Consider the following 15,425-nt stretch of genomic DNA (forward strand, 5'->3'; position numbering starts at 1 on the left):
GTTAAAAAACAACTGACCTGTGGATCCCAAACATCTTTAGTCTACCATAAGATTTAAGCAGCTTGACCTCTGAGCAAGGAAATATACTGAGTAACATTTACACCAACAGGAGCTGGAACGTGTGTGCACAGTACCACTTCTTTGACCAAAATGCGTTACATCTGTATTTAACAATTGTCCAGCCATAGTTCATAAGTCAATGAAGATAAAACCATTTTCCCTATATGTTTAAGACTTCGTGTCCTAAATTGTGACACAGGAAATTAAACTAAAGAAACTGCCTGGATACGAATGCAGGGTCATCTCAGACACAGTGAGGAAGCTAAGTTAACAAGACAGCAGGAAACTTGTCTTCTCTTAACGGTAATTGAAACTATTATTTCTATCCATGCTCAGTTAGGAAAACAGCCACTCGATGTCAGCAAGAAGGGTTTCAATATGGGAACTTAGAAGCTTCCACCAGCATCAGGGGAGGGTGAGGGAAGGTTCATCTGCAGCACCAACAAGGGTGGATCTCAGGAGCTGACCCAGGAGCAGCTGTGCATCTCGAATCATCCAGAAGCTCCTGCTGCCTCAGCTTGCAGCGCTGATACCGGTAGGTCTCAAGGACCAGCCCACTTGGGTGTTGACAGCACCAAAGCCAGTGACCTGCCAGAGACCTTGAAGTTGCCGCAAAGCCTGTGTCTGCTGCCTGCCCACACTTGTCCCAGCAGCAGCCACTGAGGAAGGCTGACCTCCTTATCTCTGCCTTCCTAATCTCATGAAAATACCTCTTTTTCGTTGGTTAACCCTGACTTAGAAGTAGAAAGCAACAGGAAGTCTGGGAAATGTAGTTTCTGGCTCTACAATGCAGAGGACAGACACTACAGAAGGAGGGGGCAGTGATGCTGAGGTGATGACAGAATGCCCAGCACATTAGTGAAACACTGAAATGCCGCGAGAACACAAACTACGTGAAGCAAAAAGCTTCCCAGTATTTTCTTCTCTTCCATTAGGAGTTCTTTGATGAAAAAATTTAGAAGCACTGCTTCCAAATGGTAAACAAGTCAGTTTTTCCAACCAGGACAAAGTCTATATAAGCAAACATTCTGGGGCCCCAGCACCTAGCAGTGTACTCTCTCCCTGCATAGTTGCTCAATAAATATTTGTTCACGTAATTTGGCACTTATTTTGTGCCAGATTGCAACATTCTTGGGCATAGAGGGTAAAGGGTGAACCAGGAGAATATGGGCTTGCCCTCAGGAGCCTACGTTTGTCATTGAGCATGTAAAAAACACTTGATGTGTAAGAAAGAAAATGGTAGGTGGGAGAGGAAGGAGGCAAGGAAGAAAGGAACATGTGAGGATGGATTCATCACTCTTCAGACCACCTAGCACCTTAAATTCAGGGACCATTCACTCTGAGGACTGGCTTCCTGTTTATCCTGTCAGCCCCCTTAACAGGTAACTGAATTTTGTTGTCTTTGCTCCCTTAGTAGACTACTAGAAAATCGATAGTTTTCTAAAGAGTAGCTCCTAATTTGAAAGGAGATCTGTATGTAATGTCTCCAAAAAGGAACCTTCCTTCTCTAGGTGGCAGTGTCTGGATTCAGACAGAGCTAGGGCACCCTGAAGTCAGGACTGACATTTATCAGGACTCTAGAAAAACCGTTGCTTCCGACAGAGGGCAGAGCATTGGAAAAAGGGCAAGAGCCACGGGGAATTTGGAAACCTGTGTTTCTTTAGATTGCACCCAAAAGCCAATGTATTACGTATGCTCCTGGTAAAATGGTCTTTCAAATGTGTTTAATTTAACCCTACCCAATCCCTTGGCAAGTCTTTTTTTTTTTTTGTATCAAAAGGGAATAAACAGCACCCTCTTAGTGGCTCATGTTAATCCCTTTTCTCACAATTCAAATACTGTGTCAGTATGTCAATTTTAATCCTTTGTCTTGGCAATCATTTGGCTATGTGAAAATTGTTTAATACCTTATTTTCTTCCAAATGATCCTAATTTTAAATGCAGAAATAGAACTAAATAACTGACACACTAAATAGATTTTTATAGACACTGTTGATTCTGGCAGATTTTTAAGAGGTCGGTCACTTAATTACTCAGAGTGGGATTCCTGTAGGTTTTGTGTCGTGATGGCATTTCTGCTTCAAATGTAAGTGGCAGAAGGCAAAACCAGATTTCCTGTGCAGTTGTTACATGCATAACACCCCTACTTGTTTTAGAGGGAATCTGCTAGAACTGAATTGAGTCTTTAAATAAACTTGAAAGGGCCTTAATTCCCACTCTGGCAAACCCTAAGTACAACTTTTTAAGTGTGTACTGTAAGTACTGTTTGACATTAGTTGCTAACTCCAAAACCTATTAGCATTGGTGGAAAACTTAGAAATGCTGTTACTTAGTCTCAGCAAAGATTTACTGATACTGGTTTCAGTTTCTTATGTCTTCTGCAAGTTTTCTATCAGTTATTGAATGGTAGATCTAAAATTCTGAAATCTGACCAGGGTAAAGACAGCCTAGTTTACATCTCTAGAAACTAGAGATTGAACCCAACAGTAAGATACAAGCTTTTAGTAACTTGCCTAACTGAAGACCTATCAGCTTTCAGGTTAAAGCTGATCCTTCTGTCAGTAATGGTTCTAGAAACAAAAAGCCAAATTATATTTTAGTGGGGAATATTTTAATTTTTTGTAAACCTAGGTGCTATGGTGATTTTAAGTCCATTTAAAAGTGTTTCCAGTGTTCCTGACCACATCCAACCTCTTTTCAGTGCCTGCCAAATTTAATGTTTTTAACCTCCCCAAAGGTTACCATAATTTTATCATTAAATTATTATTTTTGTAGTGGGCTACATACCAAAATTTAGTGAGGCAGCCATCACCTATCGTTTAAATTAGTTATGTCTTGGATGCAACAGGATATTATTTGTTCTAAACCAGGACTACCCTGTTATCTCTGTGCCTTTTCCTGATTTATGATCAAACATTTTTCTTACTAATTTAGAAGTTTCATATGTTGTATTAAACTTTTATCAAGCCTGGAATGGAGGCAACTGACCAATACTTTGGAATGGCACAGACACTTAAAATACAGAGCCCATTCACTGTAAAGCGTAAAATATGGGTAATGCTACTTTATGGGTAAATTTAAAATATGGGTAAATGAAACTTTTATTTGGAGATAACTGTAGATTTACGTTCAGTTGTAAGAAACAGTAGGGATCCCGTTCATGTACTTTTCACCCAGTTTCTCCCCAGTGGTAACATCTTGCAAAACTACAGTACAGTGTCACCACCAGAGTGTTGACATCGATACGGTCAAGAAGCAGAACATTCCCACACAGAACATTCCAGCACAAAGACACCTCCTGTTGCCCTTGTAAAGACACACATACTTAGGGCCGGCCGAGTGGCTCAGTTGGTTAAGAGCTCGCTCAAGAGTGTGAGCTCTGAGCAACAGCGGTTCGATTCCCGGCCTGAGCTGAGCAGCCGCTGAGCTGCCAACCGGTGGCAGGGTGGCTCAGCTAAAAAAAATAAAACAAAAAAAAATAAAGCCACAAAAATAAAGCCACACCTACTTTGCTTCCACCCATACTCCCTACTTCACCTTTGACAATCATAATCTGTTCTCCGTTTTTATAATTTCATTATTTCCTTAATATATAACTGGAATCATATAGTATGTAACCTTCGGAATTAGCTTTTTTTATTCAGCATAATTATCTGTGGAGATTCATCCATGTTGCTTTTTGTATCAAGTATATCAGTAGGTCATTCCTTTTTTAGTGCTGAGTAGTATTCCATGGTATGGATGTATCACAGTTTGTTTAACCATTCACCTGCTGGTATACATCTGGTAACTTTGGGCTATTCTGAATTAAATCGCCATACACATTTGTGTATAGGTTTTTTGTGTTACCATAGTCTTCACTTCTCTGGCATGAATGCCCAGCAGTGCAATTGTTGAGTCCTGTGGTAGTTGGATGTTTAGTTTTTAAGAAATTACCAAACTGTTTTCCAGAGTGGCTGTATCATTTTACAGTTCCACCAGCAATGTTTGAATAATCCAGTTTCTTGTTTCTTGTCAGCATTTGGTGGTATCACTATTTTTTATTTGAGTTATTCTGATAGGGGTGTGGTGATACCTTATTGTGGTTTTAATTTATTTGCTAATTGCTTACAATGTTGAATGTCTTTTCATCTACTTATTTGGCACCTGTATTTATTATTTAGTGATGTGTTTCTTCATATTGTTCCCTCTTTGAATTGCATTATTTTTTACAGTTGAGTTTTGAGTGTTTTTTTTTATAACATATATATTCTGGATACTAGTCTTTTGTCCTATACATAAATTGAGCTGCAAGTATTTTCTCCCAGTCTGTAGCTTGTCTTTTCTTCCTCTTAATGGGATCTTTCACAGAGCAAAAGTTTTAAATTTTGATGAAGTCCAATTAATCAATTTTTTCTCTTATGGATCATGCTTTTGGTATTAAGGAATCTTTCCTTAGCCCTAGTTCTCAGAGATTTTTATCTTGTATTCTTTTCTTAAAGTCTTCTAGTTTTACAATATTTTTAAATCCATAATTCTTTTGAGTTAATTTTGTATGAAATGTGAGACTTAGATCTAGGTTCTTTTTTTTTTCCCCTTATGTATATCCAATTTTTCCAATACCATGTTTGTTTAAAGGCTATCATTCCTCCACTGAATTGTTTTTGCTCCTCTGTCAAAAACCAGTTGGACAAAAAAATCAGTTGAACATGTTTGTGTAAGTCTATGTCTGGGTTGTCTATTGTATTCCATTGATCTATGCTTCTGTTCCTCCATCAATACCAGATAGTATTGATTATTCTGTTTTAATAAGGCTTGAAATAAAAAAAGACTGCTTCTATTTTATTCTTCTTTTTCAACATTGTTTTAGGTACTTTAGTTCACTATCTTTCTATATAAATTTTAGAATAATACTATCTATATCTACACAAATATCTTGCTGGGATTTTGATAAGAATTATGTTAAACCTGTAGAGACCTACCTCGGAGATGTTGTGGATTTGGTTTTGGACCCTGCAATAAAGTGTATATCACAATAAAGCAAGTCAGACATTTTTTTTTGTTTCCCAATGCATATATAAGTTATATTTACACTGTACAGTAGTTTATTAAGTGTGCAATAATATGTCTTTAAAAAGTACATACATTAAAATATATTGCTAAAAAATGCTAATCATCATCTGTGCCTTTAGCAAGACATAATCTTTTTGCTGGTGGAGGGTCGTTCCAACACAAAGATGTTACGGCTGCTGTCTGTCCAGGGTGATGGTTGTTGAAGATTGGTGTGGCTGTAGCAATTTCTTAAAATAATACAACAGTGAAGTTTGTCACATTGATCGACTCTTCCTTTCATGAATGAATGATTTCTCTTTAGCATGCAATGCAGTTTGATGGCATTTTATCCACAGTAGAACTACTTCCAAAATTGGAGTCAGTCCTCTCAAACCCTGCCACTGCTTTATCAACTAAGTTTATGTAACATTCTAAATCTTTGGTTTCATTTCAACAGTCTTCCCAGCATCTTCACCAGGAGTAGATTCCATTCATGATACCATTTTTTTTGCTCATCCATAAGAAACAACTCGTAATCTGTTAAAGTTTTATGAGATTGAAGCAGTTCAGTCTTATCGGACTCCACTTCTAATTCTAGTTTTCTTGCTATTTCCACCTCGTCTGCAGTTACTCCCACTGAAGTCTTGAACCCCTCAAAGTCATCCTGAGGGGTGGAATCAACATCTTCCAAATTCCTGTTAATGCTGATTTATTGACCTCTTCCTATGAATCACAAGTGTTCTTCATAGTATCTAGAATGGATAAATCCTTTCCAGAAAGGTTTTGATTTACTTTGCCCAGATCCATCAGCAGAATCACTGTGGGAACTATAGCTTTATAAACTGAATTTCTTCAATATTAAGGCTCGAAAGTTAAAATTACTCCTTGATCTATGGGCTGCAGAATGGATGTTTTGTTAGCAGGCATGACATTCATCTCAGTGTGCATCTCCATCAGAGCTCCTGGGTGACTAAGTGCATCATCAATGAGCAGTCATATTTTGAAAGGAATCTTTTTTTCTGAGCAGTGAGTCTCCACAGTGGGCTTAAAATATTCAGTAACCCATGTTGTAGACAGATGTGCTGTCATCCAGGCTTTGTTTTTCCACTTATAGAGCATAGGCAGAGTAGATTTAGCATAATTCTTGAGGGCCCTAAGATTTTTGGAATGGTAAATGAGCACTGGCTTCAACTTAAAGTCACCAGCTGCACTAGTCCCTAATGAGACAGTCAGCCTGTCCTTTGAAGCTTTGAAGCCAGGCATTGACTTCTCTCTAGCTATGAAATTCCTAAATGGCATCTTCTTCCAATATAAGGCTGATTCATCCACATTGAAAATCTGTTGTTTAGTGTAGCCACCTTCATTAATTATCTTAGCTAGATCTGGATAACTTGCTGTAGCTTCTACATTAACACTTGCCATTTCTTCTTACACTTTCATGTTATGGAGGTGGCTTCTTTCCTTAAACCTCATGAGCCAACCTCTGCTAGCTTCAAACTTTTCTTCCTCAGCCTCCTCACCCCCTCAGCCTTCATAGAATTGAAGAGAGTAAGCGCTTTGCTCTGGATTAGGCTTCAGCTTAAGGGAATGTGGTGGCTGGTTTGATCTTCTATCCAGACCACTGAAACTTTTTCCATTTTAGCAATAGGCTGTTTTACTTTCTTCTCATTCAAGTGTTCACTGGAGTAGCATTTTTAATTCCCTTCAAAAACTTTCCCTTTGTATTGATAACTTGGCTAACTGGCACAAAAGGCCTAACTTTCTGCCTGTCTTGGCTTTTGACATGCCTTCCTCTGTAAGCTTAACTATTTCTAGCTTTTGATTTAAAATGAGAAACATGAGATTCATCCTTTCACTTGAACACTTACAGGCCATTGTAGGGTTCTTAATTGGCCATATTTCAATATAGTTGTGTCTCAAGGAATATGGAGGCCTGAAGAGAGGTAGATAAGTGGATGGGGGAGGGACGATTGGTGGAGCAGTTAAGACACACACATTTATCAATTAAGTTCACCGTCTTACATTGCATTGTTCATGGTGCCCCCAAAAAATTACAGTAGAAACATCAAAGATCACTGATGACAGATCACCATAACAAATATAACAATAATAAAAAGGTTTGAAATACTGTGAGAATTACCAAAATGTGACCCAGAGACATAAAATGAGCAAATGATGTTGGAAAACTGGTGCTGATAGACCTGCTAGATGCAGGATTGCTACAAACCTTCCATTTGTAAAAAACACAGTTTCTGTGAAGTGCAATAAAGTGAAACAATAAAATGAGGTATGCCTATATATCAATTTGAGGAGCTATGACATCTTTCTATGTTGAGTCTTCCAAACCATGATCACAGGGTGTCTCTTCATTTGTTTAACTCTTCTGTGATTTCTTTAATTTTATTGTGTAGTTTTCAGCACATTAAGTTCCATACATGATGTTAATAAACTTACACTTAAAGCATTTCATTTTTTGAGAGATTGCAAGTGATGTATTTTTAATTCCCATATTCATGTGTTTATTGCAAATATGTGTGTGTGTGTGTGTGTGTATATATATAATTGATTTTTGTGTATTTATGTTATATGCTGAGACCTTTTTGAAGTCACTTATAATAATTTTAGGAGGTTTTTGTAGATTCCTTGGAATATTTTATATAGATAATCATGTCTTCGTGCATTTAAATTTTTTTTTTTTGGCCTTAATGCAGAGACTAGAACTTTCAGCACTATATTGAAAATAAGAGTTGTGAGAGAAGATATCCTTGCCTTGTTCCGATCCTAGGAGGAAAACATTCAGTGTTTTATGATTAAGTATAATGTTAGCTATAGGTTTCTTATAGATTTTCTTTGTCAAGTTGAGGCAGTTCCCCTTTATTCCTATTTTTCTGACAGTTTTTATCACGAATTGGTGTTAAATTTTGTCAAATGAATGCTTTTTCTGTATCAGTTGATATGATATGATTTTTCTTCTTTAGCCTGTTAATATGGTAGATACATTGATTGATTTTTGAATATTGAACTAGCCTTACATTTCTTGAATAAACCCCACCTGGTCATGGTGTATAATTCTCTTTATATGTTGTGAATCCTATTGGCTAATGTTTTGTTAGAGATTTTGCATGTGTATTCATGAGGGATATTGACCTATAGCTTTCCTTGTTTTGTAGGGTTTTGTCTGGTTTTAGTATGAGGACAATAGTAGCTTCTAAATGAATTGGGAAGTGTTCATTTTTCTCCTATTTCTAAGAGATTGTTTAGAATTGATGTTAATTCTTTTTAAAACACTTGATTGAATTCTCCAATGGAATCATCTATGTGTTGTGACTTTTGGGTGGGAGTTTTTAATTATAAATTTATTTTCCATAATAGCTATGGGGCTGTTTAAATTACCTATTTCATATTGAGTGAGTTGTAGTAGTTTGTGTTTATCAAAGAATTGGTCCATTTCATCTCAGTTGTCAAATTTATAGGTTTGTTATATTTTTGATGCCTGTAGTGTATGTAGTGATATTCCTTGTTTCATTCCAGATATTGTTAATTTGTGTCATTTCTCTTTTACTTTTTGTAAATCTTGCTAGAAGTTTGTCAATTTTATTGATCTTTTCAAATAACCAGTTTTTGTTTCGTTGATATTCCATATTTTAATGTTTTCAATTTCATTGATTTCTGTTCATATCGTTATTTTTTCTTCCTTTTTAGGGGATTAGTTAAACATGTTTTAGAATCACATTTTAATTATTAATATTTTTAATGTAACTCCTTATAAACCTTTTTTAGTGTTTATTCTAGGTATTACATTATAAATATGTAACTTATGTATGGTGTTATCACTGTACCAGTTCTAGTCAAATGTAAAAATATTATCTTTTATGTCCCTATTTATAATTGTCTTAAATATTACCTCTGCATATATTTAGAACTACATCAGTGTTGTAATTTTTGCTTCAACCATCTGACATAATTTAGAAAACTCAAGAGGAGAAGGAAAGTCTGTTGTATTTACCCATATTTTTGCTTACTGCATTCATTCCTCCTTCCTGATATTCCAAAGCCTCTTCATGGATCATGTCCTTTCTGTTTAGGGAAGTTCCTTTAGCCTTTTATTGTTGTTGTTGTTATTGTTGTTATAGGTCTGTTTGCAATAAATTCTCTTAGTTTTATTTTATCTGAAATTCTCTTGCTGTTGCCTTTACTCCTGAAGGATGTTTTCATTAGACATAGGATTCTAGGTGGTCATTTCTTTTCTTTCAGCACTTGAAAATTGTCATGCCACTTCCTTCTGAACTCCATGGTTTCCAATGAGAAACTCACTGTTTTTCAGATTGTTTTTCCCGTATAAATAAGGTGTTATTTCTCTCTTTTCTTTCTTCCTTTTTTATCTTTTGTTTTAAGAAGTTTGAGATGTGACTTGGGGTAGATTTTTGGAGTTCATCCTGTTTAAAGTTTGCTCATTTCTTTGAATCTGTATTTATGACTTTTGCCAAATATGGGACATTTTCAGACATTATTTCTTCAAATATGTTTCAGACTTGCCTTTGTTCTCCTTTCCTTCTGGGACTCTGACGACACAAATGTTAGATCATTTGTTACACTCCTTTAAATCCCTAAGGGTTTGTTCACCTTTTTCCTGTCTATTTTTTTTTCTCAATTGTTCAACTTGGTAATTTCTATTATGTAATCATCAAGTTTATTGATTTTCCCCTCTGTATTTTCCATTCTGCTATTGATCCCATCAATTAAATGTTTCATGTTGATTACTATATTTTTCAGTTCTAAAATTTCTGCCTTTTTACAGAAAAAAATTTGCTCATCTCTGGAGTATAAATCTGTGATACAATAGAGAGGATCTACCTAGTCAAAAGTTGTTTTATTTTTAAAGGATGTAACTTTGGTGAAACTGATTAAGAAAAAGATAGAAGAAATATAAAAATATTAGGAATAAAAATGGAGATTAAGAAATAAACATAGGCTGGCCAAGTGGCGTGTTGGTTAAGAGCTGGCTTGGGACGCCAGAGGGCCCCGGTTCGGATCCCACATATGAGGGCCAGTGACACTGCCCTCCACAGCTAAGATGCTGAACAACAGCTCAACCTGGAGCTGGGCTGCCATGAGTCGCCGGCGATGGCGTAGGCTGCAGCCCCTGTGGCAGTGGGTTGCCATGGGCTACCGTATGTAGCCAACAGCCAGCGTGAGCGGCCAGCAGCCAGCGTGAGCGGCCGTCCAGAAGCCAGCAACTGATCTGCCTCGTCCGGGAAGAGCGCAATGATGGTGCCAACTTGGGCCAGTGAAGCAACGTCCTCCACAACTAGACTGAAGAACAAAATGACAGCAACTTGTCTGTTCCCCTTCCCCCAATTCCCCAATAAAAATATTTTAAAAAAAGAAATAAATGTAGCAGAAATGTAAAAATAACAAGAGGGCTCTATAAGAAACTGTATACCAATAAATTACAAAACAGACAAAAATGAATAATTTATATGAAAAGTGCAAGTTACCAAAATCAGCTAAGAGAGTAGATGATTTCTTCTTCTGGCAGAATGGTCAACTAGACATGTTCAATGAGCCTTCTGCTAAAATAAAATTAGTTCTTGGACAAAGTACAACATGTATATAATATTTAGTTCATTTTTTTTGCTCATTGGAAAGCAACATAATCCCTAAGGGCTATTACAAATAGTTAAACTCAAAGTAGTTGGGAAATGGGAAAAGGCTGTGATTCTCAGACAGAGTTGTGGATATCAGGCAAAGAAGCTAAACTTAACTCCTGCATACAACCAGGAATCGTTTAATGTATGAAAGCAGTCCCAGGTAAGTGGGCTCTGACTATTATTCTAAGAAGTGACTAAAAATCCTCTCTGAAGGAAAGCCTTCCTAATCAATGCTTCTTCAATAGATTACTTAAACAAGCACAAAGGGAAATAAACCATTGTGATTGAGAAGATTTATGTACTTAAGGAATTCAGATAGTGGAATTAGCAAAAATGTAATAATTAAGAAATCCTTGAAGAAATCACTGTGAGTTCAAAGAAATATGTAATAGATGAATACAAAGAAAAGGCAGATATTAAAATGAATCAAACAGAATTTAAAGAAGTATAAAATAAAATTATTGAAGTATATAACTCAATGAATTGTTAAGAACATATTAGTCACAGCTAAAGGACTCACTAGTTAACTGAGGAAATACCTATTGCAGTAAAGACAGACAAGGAGATAGAAAATATGAATGACAGATTATAAGACCTGAAGGGCAGATGGAGAAGATCTAATATGTATTTAATTGGAGTCTCAGAGACAGAGAATAGAAAAAAATGGAGGAAATGACTGCTGAGAAATTTCTAGAACTAATCAAATACGTGAATCCACATATACAAGAAACAAAATGTATATCAAGCAGGAGAAGTAGAAGGAAATCAGTGCAGTTTTCTTATAAGAAAACTTGAGAACAACAAAGACAAAGAGATCTTAAAAGCAGTCAAAATAGCTAAATATCCACTTACAAAGGAATGACAAATTGACAGGAGACTTTTCAATACCAAAACTGAAGCCAAAGACAGTGGAATAATATCTTCAAGACACTAAGTGAAAATAACTGTCAAGCTAAAATAAGTGCCAGTGAAATTATCTTGCAAGAACAGGCCAAAATAAAGACATATTCAGGTTTTGTTGTTGTTGTCACTGTTTTTGTTTTTTTTTCCCGAAAGAGAATTTATGATGAATAGACTTTCACTTAAAGAATATGGGTGAAATTTTGGGTAGAGAAAAATGACTAGAAGGAAGGTCTCAGATTCAAGAAGGAATGATGAGCTAAGAAACTGGTAATCTTGTAGGAAATGCAAGTAAATATTTTGTACATTTTAAAAAATACTTACTTTGTGGTGTTAAAAAGAAGAGCACAATTAAAATATAGTACTAGCAAAATGGTGTATAAGCCAGGAAATATATATCTGAGGGGAGGGGGATGCAGGTGGGAGGAAGCACTTGAAAAACAGTATGAGCGTTCCAAGAACCTTATTCCCTTTAAGATGGAAGTTAAGATAATGAATAACTTGAGGCTTCATGGTAAATTTTCAAGGACAACCATTAGAGAATAGCAGCAAAGTATAATTTTCAAACCAATAGAAAACATTCTGAAATAAGGAAAAAACCATTTTTTTAAAAATCCCAACTTTGAAAGACAAAACAAAAAATGCAATAAAGGAGAAAAAGCAAAGAAATGGAAAGCATAGTACATCAATAGTTACAATAAATATAAATGGCCTACCAAACAGTTCTCAACACAGTAGAAAAATCCAAAATGAATAGAACTGCAGAAATAAATGGAGAAACCTATATTGTAATTCATATACTTCTCTCAATTTTTAATTCAAGCAGTAAAAAAAGTAAACATTTACAACAACGCAATAAACTAAATTGATTTAATGAAACATGAAAGATCATGCACTCAAAAATGAAAACACACATTTTACTCAAGCATGCTTAAGAAATATAAAAGGAAAAAGGAATGTTTTTATGACTCCTAATTAGCAAAATATTTCTTTGAAAATATGCAAAAGATTTTAACCATAATCTGAATAAAGTCAACCTCTTTTTATTTAAAACCTCTCTGGAAATAGCATGGTTAACTATTTAAGAAACACTCAATAAACAGCTATTCAAAGTCTAAAACCCTTTCCAGGACACAATAGATGGTGTCCTATCTTAAGGTCCCCTCCTTAAAAACAAGAGCATGGTGTCAAATGTAACTAAAAACATTTTAGGTGTCAAATGTAACTAAAAACATTTTAGTGTTTTTAAAGCAATTTAAAGGAGATTTTCTTTAAATCTTAAGAGAGAATTATTTTTAACACGTTACATTCATCAGTTTTTCATTGAGTTATATTGAAAGTAGAAATTACATTGTCAATATTTGTTGGCTGCCCACCCAGCATCTATGCCTCTCTTTTCAGTGCAGAAGGGTCCCAGACTTTCCTTTGGAATATTCTCTCTCCTCTATTGGGTAGCAGCCATGTGCTCTGGGTGGAATTGACTCCATCCTAACTCCAGAGATGGTTCACATTACTTTACATAATAAATCAGTCAGCCTAATCACATTCCTTTTGCCTCAGTGATTGGTTCAGGAATGGGCAGAAACCCAGACTAGGCAATTAGCTCAGGATAGACTTTCCTCCAACCTGTAATCTAATTTGGGCAACATGTAGACCTTGGTGCTCTGGATGTGAAGCTGGATACTAAGGCAGCATTTTAATACCATGAGGGACAAAGACATGAGGTTGGGTAGAGTCATTCATTCATTCATTCATTCATTCAATCAATCAATAAGCATTTGATGAGTGCTTAGTAACTGCTGGACCCTGAGAAAATTCAAAATTGTATTCCACAATTCTAACACGGGGGACAAATAGTTGATAGCTTCCATACTTAATTAGAAACAAAGATCATCTCTTAAAATTTCATCCTTGTATCTAGGAAGACTTTTGTTTTTGCAATCAGGAATTTTAGTTCCAGAGAAAGAACAAGACAATGAAATCATTGTATGAAAGGTTTCTTTCAGACTTTTTTCAATCGACAGTTTTTACCCTGATCATCGTGATGCTCAGAGGCTTCAGAAACACAAGTGACTCTCTGTTCAGATCAAGTACTTGGCCTCAGGAAGATGAATGATCAAACCTACTCACCATATGATTATAAGGGTCAGGTAGTTTAAAAAGAAATTACAATCTGAATTGAAGCAAAGATGAACAGTGTTGCTATTGAGCTACAAATCCCAGCTAATAAGCATAACCTTGTAAAGAGAGGTTAGTGTTTGGGAAAGTGCATGTTCTTGCAGAAAGGCAAAGCTTTTGCAATATAAATAGTTTTAAGTGTACTAGCTTTCATCTCTGATGTCTTAACCCTCAGTGTTTAGAGTTTTTGTATTCAGGGCTGGACTGAGAATGTTAGAAGCTCCTGATACTGGAGAGATTGTGATGACAACCCCATAAGTAATTCAAAAGAAAATTATTTTTCCAACAAGTCATAAAATATACAAACTTAAATTAAAATTACTCTTTTTCTATATTTTTTTTATTTTGAAATGATTCATCACAGTTAAACTTTTCTTAGTCATTTCTGGTTTATTCATCTGCTTTGCTGGTATCCCAAGCCCTTACTTAGCCTCTTGGGTAATAAAACAGCATTGATTGCATTACAAATATCTATTAATCTTTCTGAAATTTCCAAAGTATAAATGGAGGGGAAGAACATTATTTCAGAGAGGAATTTGATCACTCACAGCAAACAACATTCTTTGATTTGGGGTCCTCTAGACTTACTTTTTTCCTGAATAGTTCTAATAAGGATCAACCTTTAAACCCAAATATATTAATTACACAATGACAAAATAATATGGGTTTTAGAAAAACAAAGCAGTCTTATCTTGGTACTATACAATGTTTGCTTTAAATTAAACATGATTAGAGGAAACATATAAGGGTCATTGGGTATGTAAGGGTCATTGAGATTCATTGGTCTGGACTTTTGCTGACTAGCTTTCCCAAGACTTGGTAGTCAAGTGCCTCAGGGAACCAGGGTGAGGTTCAGCTTGTCATTTTTGACTAAATAAAGAAAAATACTTAAGGTATACTCTTTCCTAATCCCCCAAAGTATTTATGATTTATAAAGTAGTACCATTTAATCTTTAAAAACAAAATTGTGTGAAGAGCAAATTAAAACACCAACAGCTTTCACTTAACGATTCCATTGTGACATTTGTATTCTTTTTTTAATCTAAAAACCTTGAGCTCTGGAATAGAGCAAAGAGAAATTGACTCTTTTTTGATGGATGAATTATTAACTGGAAAGAAAAAAATCTTAGTTCCTTATTTTATCTTTCAATGCCTTTTATTTAATTTTTGTTTCTCTGTTTAAGACTATTTCCAAATTACCTAATTTAATGACATATTTGTCCTTTATTTAATGACGATACTATTTGGAAGGCATTCATCCTTTTTACTGAAACATAATTATTGAGGAGAAACAACACAAAGAGAGACACACACAGTCAAACACTACAGTGGCACGATTTCATCCGTTGAATAGCATTTTAGTCACTGCTTTCCTTTTGTCATCAATTATACCTACTTTTCTCAGACTCAGGTCTTTTGCCCTTGTAATTCCTTTAAAACTATTGAGGGCTATTGCAAAAGCAGTGAACAGGAAGAGGACAACTAGCATTTTAATAGCAATATTTTAAGGGGATAAAGCTAAGTAGTTGTCTCTTTAAATTATGATATGCAACTAGAAGATCTCAAAAGGAATGCGAACACTATAATTAAAATATAGTGCTTCTT

General features: G+C 35.5%; 1 protein-coding gene across 1 annotated transcript in view; it reads left to right on the top strand.

The window, feature by feature from the left end:
* The first annotated feature begins 1,224 nt into the window (after positions 1-1,224).
* The window catches only part of MOXD1 (monooxygenase DBH like 1), a 117,535-nt gene continuing 103,334 nt past the window's right edge, over positions 1,225-15,425 (top strand). Inside the window, exon 1 of the mRNA XM_019663461.1 lies at positions 1,225-1,442. The gene's annotated coding sequence lies outside the window, so the exon portion shown is untranslated. The remainder of the gene's footprint in view (positions 1,443-15,425) is intronic.

Source organism: Hipposideros armiger, unplaced genomic scaffold (assembly GCF_001890085.2).
Source record: "Hipposideros armiger isolate ML-2016 unplaced genomic scaffold, ASM189008v1 scaffold_391, whole genome shotgun sequence".
Classification (NCBI taxonomy): Eukaryota; Metazoa; Chordata; class Mammalia; order Chiroptera; family Hipposideridae; genus Hipposideros; species Hipposideros armiger.